This window comes from Pseudophryne corroboree, chromosome 2, assembly GCF_028390025.1.
Source record: "Pseudophryne corroboree isolate aPseCor3 chromosome 2, aPseCor3.hap2, whole genome shotgun sequence".
Lineage (NCBI taxonomy): Eukaryota > Metazoa > Chordata > Amphibia > Anura > Myobatrachidae > Pseudophryne > Pseudophryne corroboree.
In genome coordinates, this window is record NC_086445.1 from 49,205,017 (window position 1) to 49,211,016 (window position 6,000).

General features: G+C 51.2%; 1 protein-coding gene across 1 annotated transcript in view; it reads right to left on the bottom strand.

Moving 5' to 3' along the window:
• Nucleotides 1–4,837, bottom strand: part of LOC134997274 (antizyme inhibitor 2-like) — a 152,396-nt gene extending 147,559 nt beyond the window's left edge. The window contains exon 1 of the mRNA XM_063951262.1: nt 4,753–4,837. The gene's annotated coding sequence lies outside the window, so the exon portion shown is untranslated. The remainder of the gene's footprint in view (nt 1–4,752) is intronic.
• Between the last annotated feature and the right edge of the window lie 1,163 nt (nt 4,838–6,000).

The following is a 6,000-nucleotide window of genomic DNA, read 5'->3' on the forward strand; positions in this document are numbered from 1 at the left end:
GAGACTCACGCACCCCACACGCTGCCTCCGCTACCTCCCTCCACAGCTCCCACCTCCTGCCGCACATTTCACCCACAGACCCGCACCACCGCACGCTGCCTCTGCGGGGGGCCACAGCTCATGCCTCCATCCGCACATAACACCCGGTAACCGAGAGCCACATGCACCGCCACACGCTGCCTTCGCTACCCCACTCCACAGATTCACCCTCCACCCGCACAGAAAAACCACTACCCCCGAAAGCACGCCTCATCCCCACATGTTGCCTCCCCAAACACCTCCACACCTCACACCTCCCACCGCACATAACACCCGCGCCCCGGGAGCCTGCTGCACCACCACACGCTGCCTCCACTACCCCACTCCACAGCTCACACCTCCTGCCACACATAACTCCCGCTACCCAAAAGCCCACCCCCCACACCGCCACACGCTGCCTACCCTACCCCCCTATCCCCACACACCTCCCACCGCACATACAAAACCCTGCCTGGCAGCCACCCACACCGCCACACGCTGCCTCCGCTACCCCCCTCCACAGCTCCCACCTCCTGCCGCACATAAGACCCGCTGCCCTGGCGCCTGCTGCTCCGCCACACGCTGACTCCGCTACCCCCCTCCACACCTCCCACCTGAAGCAGCTCACATCCAGCACAGAACGGGAGATGCAAGACACCCACACCCCATACCACCACAGCCTGCCGCAGCAAACCCCACCTCCCCCTCCTTTCCCCCCCCCAGCACCACACAACACCCACTGTACACCACCCACACACACCCCACACCACCAGAATCTGCCTTCACAAACCCCCCTCCACCACCTTCCACCCCCCAGCCCCACACAACACCCACTCTACAGCACCCACCCGCACCCCACATCACCACAGGTTGCCTCCACAACCCCCCCTCCACCACCTTCCAACCACCAGCCCCACACAACGCCCACTGTACAGCACCCAACCACACCCCACACCCTGCAAACACAACCCTCCCTCCCCTACACCCACATGTACATGCTGCCTGGGACCCACAGACACAAGCTGCTCTACACTGGAGCTACACATTACTGGACATGCCACCCACCTTACCCTCCTGCCTATTTTCCAGCCTCCACTCAACATGACCCCCAACATATCCACCTACCTATTTCCCATCCTCCGCGCTCTCACCATGCCCACCCACATAACCACCTGCCAATTTCAAGGCCTCCGCTGTCTAAACATGCCCAACACCATACCCACCTGTACATTTAGCAGCCTCCCCTGTCTCACCATGCCACACACCATACCCACCTGCCTATTTACCAGACTACCCTGTCTCAACATGCCAACCCCCATACCCACCTGCCCATTTACCAGCCTACAATCTTTCGACATACTGCACCCCATACCCACCTGCCTATTTAACACCCTCCGCTATCTCCACATGCCCCCCACCATACCCACCTGCCTATTTACCTGCCTTCGCTTTGTGTACATGACACCCACCAGAACATGTACCACCCTCCGCTGTATGGACATGGCGCCCACCATACCCACCTGCCTATTTCCCACCCTCTGTTCTCTGCAAATACTGGCCACCATACCCACCAACCTAATTACCTGTCTCCCCTTGTTCAACATGCCCCACACAATACCCACCTGCCTATTTACCTGCCTCCACACCATCTCTACCAGCCTCCTCTGTTTGCTGCCCCCAAACACCACTAATGCATGTGGCTTACCCCACCCCACACCCCTTCCACCCCACCCAACAACAGATCAAAAACATCAAACCATCTCTACACCCACCTCACGTAAACACTCACTATCATCAACCACACACTCCTACCACTTCTACCTGTCACACACGCACTCACCCTCCAGACTCTTCACCCTTAACCCTTCTTCCCCACCCCCCAGTTCACACAAAACACCTTACCCAGCCTCAATAGACCACCACCCAATAACCACCACTCCTGCCCCCAACACCCTCAGCTCACTACGATAAACCAAACAAACAACACACCAACACTACATGTAACACACACACCACCACCCAGACAACCACCTCTCCAACACCCCCCCAAACACCACTACACCATCACCCACCCACAATAAACCAGCCAAACACACAACACAAATACAACACCCATCCAACACCCCCTCCACCCTAACACAACCTTCTCCTTCTAACTAATCCACACGCTCACAACCTTCCCTTCCCTACCCTTCCCATCCCTTCCCCTGCACAAACCACAAGACCCAAAAAACACTCCACCATACACCCAACCATCCAATGTGCAGCTCCTCCACCCATGCAAACTTCAAATCCCATCCCCCTCCTACCAACCCACATCTGCATCCCACACTACACCTCCAACCACCATCACCCCTCACCACTACACAACATATACACCCAGCACACTCACTCCACACAATTACCACAGCTCCATACATCACAAAACATCATACACTATGCACCCCTTACAAGTAACACTCCACCACAATCCTTCCCTTCACAACCCTCACAAAACAAAACCAACTCCACCCGCAGTCTATAGCGCAAACACACACCTCCATCCCTCTACCACCAATAAATTGTCTCAACCCAACAAAACTGCAGTAACACCACAACCCTACCACCATATCGTAACATCACTACTTCTCTAACTACACCAGCAGCACAAAAAAACCTAACCCATGCAGCTGCATTCTTTTCTAGCACAACCACAACCCTACAACCACCTCCCCAACAGCCACACGCACACCACAAAGACATTCCACAACCACAAAAACCACATATCTCCCACACAGCCTACAAAACACAAACACCCATCCACCACCCCCTGCACAACAACACTACCTTCACCATCTGCCAAATGACACCTCTCAACACAAACCACAAACACCCACAAACTCAACACACTACAACACCCCCCACTGTTATTCAACCACCACACCTCATAAACACATCCATATAACAACCATGCACAATACCTACCACACCCCTTACATCAATCCATCCCACCTTGCACCTCAATGCACACTTCCACAACCACCTAGCCTACTCAATGCACACACCACCCTACACACATCACCCTATCCAAACATCCCTACACCATCCCACCTTTGCACACCCTACCCCTTTACCATACACATACAACTCCACCAAGTGCAGCACCTCAGTCCCACTCCCCCAACCCTCACCCCTACACCAAAAAATACAGTTGTGGCACCACATACACCATCCACCCTTACTCTGGCCACCCACCAAACACATATTCTTACGGACATACAGCCTAACACATCTACCCCTTCAAACAAAACACTCCACCAAACACCATCCCTCCACCCCCACCCCCCACATTCCAGACCAATGCCAACCTACACCTACAACATCCAACCATTCCAACTAACATTACACCACATACACCCACCCCCAACACCACCATCAATTCCCCCTTACACATGCCATACACACACCCTACACCCCCTCTCACCCTACCTGTACGCAAACCCAACCTACCTCACACACACTTTACCTTCAACCTCCCTTATTCCCATCCCCTCCAATGATAACCACCCACCACTCACATCATTAACACACTACATTTTCTTCAGTCCCTCTAAAACAGCACACCCATCCCCACCCCACTTTCCACAAAAAACATCCTCCACATTCACAACACAGCATACCATCCCACTCTATACACTGTCACTACATACATCATAAAACACTCCAACCACAACCAACCCCCTACCCACCAACACAAACTCCACCCACACCTACAACTCACCCACCACAACCCCTGCACCTCACAATCACAACCCCCATTTAACCTAACACCCACACACCACACATACATAACCCAACCATTACCCCATACACCTTCACCCCCATTCTACACCCCCCCAAAACACTCCCACCTCCCCTTCCTACATGACTACACACTACCCCAAATTACCTCCATCATCCCAACACACTCCACATGAACAACTCCCCCACCCATCCCAACTTCCAGCTACCTACCCTGACCACCTGTACCCCGCACACACAAATCCAACAAATATTTTGCCATGCAAAATTTCAACAACTCCAAAAGCCACATTCCACCACAATACATTATACAACTACTATTCTACCCCTTCACCTTTATGTACAGGTTATAGGGGCGAAGCCCCTTACGACGGTGTGAAGAGCGCCCGTAGGGCGCGATGAATCACCTAGTATATATATAATCATCCAAACATTCCACAGCACTGTACAATGCATGCATAAATATAAGAAAAATAAACAGCAATAATAGAATTTTATGTACTTGCTGACTTTACTTTTCTATCTGTAATCATTTTATAACGCTATATAGTTTTGGTAAAGCTGTCAGCATACTTACATATCTCTTTCATCAACATCATTAAAGTGTGGCTGGAGATTTTGGGACATTTGAAGGTTAAAGAGGCAGCCTCACAGGAGCAGGTGTGGGTGACACTGGAGGCTATAGACAGTATAATAAGTCATCTCAGGAAATGACAGAAGGAAGTGTGGATGATGCTGTAGCCTGGAGGCAATAGCCAACAGAATATACTGTATGTCATCTCAGGACAGTGTCAGCCAATCACAGAAGGAAACGTGGATGATGCTGGAGGCAGAGGTGTATCGTGGAGGCAAGGTGCCCAAATGGCACGTGCATGCTATGGCACCATGCCTCCCGCCCGCCCTTCTCATACTTCACTGACCAAAGTGAAATGTCATTGACTGTAAGACACCTACCTTACAGCTGGCAATCTGGCCGATCTGCTTCACCTCTGCCGCTTCTCTGGAGCAAGCCAGGGAAGCTGAGTCCAGTACAAGTGGGAGGCTTGAATCTGCCTGCAAAATAAATAAGCTATGTCATTATATTAAGACAGAAATTAACAATATATCAAGGGAGCGCTAGGTGAAATAATTATAAAAACAAAAATGTATTAGTTACACCATAAAAATATATAACAGTTAAAATAGCATAATGGTTGACACATAGGTGGTCATTCCGAGTTGTTCGCTCGCTAGCAGTGTTTAGCAGCCGTGCAAACGCTATGCCGCCTCCCACTGGGAGTGTATTTTAGCTTAGCAGAAGTGCGAACGAAAGCATCGCAGAGCGGCTACAAAAGAAAATTGTGCAGTTTCAGAGTAGCTCCAGACCTACTCAGCGCTTGCGATCACTTCAGACAGTTCCTGTTTTGACGTCACAAACACGCCCTGCGTTCGCACAGCCACGCCTGAGTTTTTCCTGGCACGCATGCGTTTTTTCGAACACTCCCTGAAAACGGTCAGTTGACACCCAGAAACGCCCTCTGTTGTCAATTCCGGGACCTTCGTCGCAGCAATCATCGCACAGAATAAGTAACTACAGGGCTGGTCTTGTTTTGCACAAAATGTTTTAGTACCGCTCGGCTGCACAGACATTCGCCCTCTTGCAAAGTGAAAATACACTCCCCCGTGGGTGGCGACTATGCGTTTGCACGGCTGCTAAAAGTAGCTAGCAAGTGATCAACTCGGAATGAGGGCCTATATACAGCACATGTGATGCAGATCTGTTAAAAAGTCTTATCCAGAGAGTAGACCCAATGTTGGGGGTCATTCCGAGTTGTTCGCTCGCAAGCTGCTTTTAGCAGCTTTGCACACGCTAAGCCGCCGCCTACTGGGAGTGAATCTTAGCTTCTTAAAATTGCAAACGAAAGATTCGCAATATTGCGAAAAGACATCTCTGTGCAGTTTCTGAGTAACTCGAGACTTACTCGGCATCTGCGATCAGTTCAGTGCTTGTCGTTCCTGGTTTGACGTCACAAACACACCCAGCGTTCGCCCAGACACTCCCCCGTTTCTCCAGCCACTCCCGCGTTTTTCCCAGAAACGGTAGCGTTTTTTCACACACTCCCATAAAACGGCCAGTTTCCGCCCAGAAATACCCACTTCCTGTCAATCACATTACAAACACCAGAACGAAGAAAAAACCGTGAGTAAAATTCCTAACTGCAT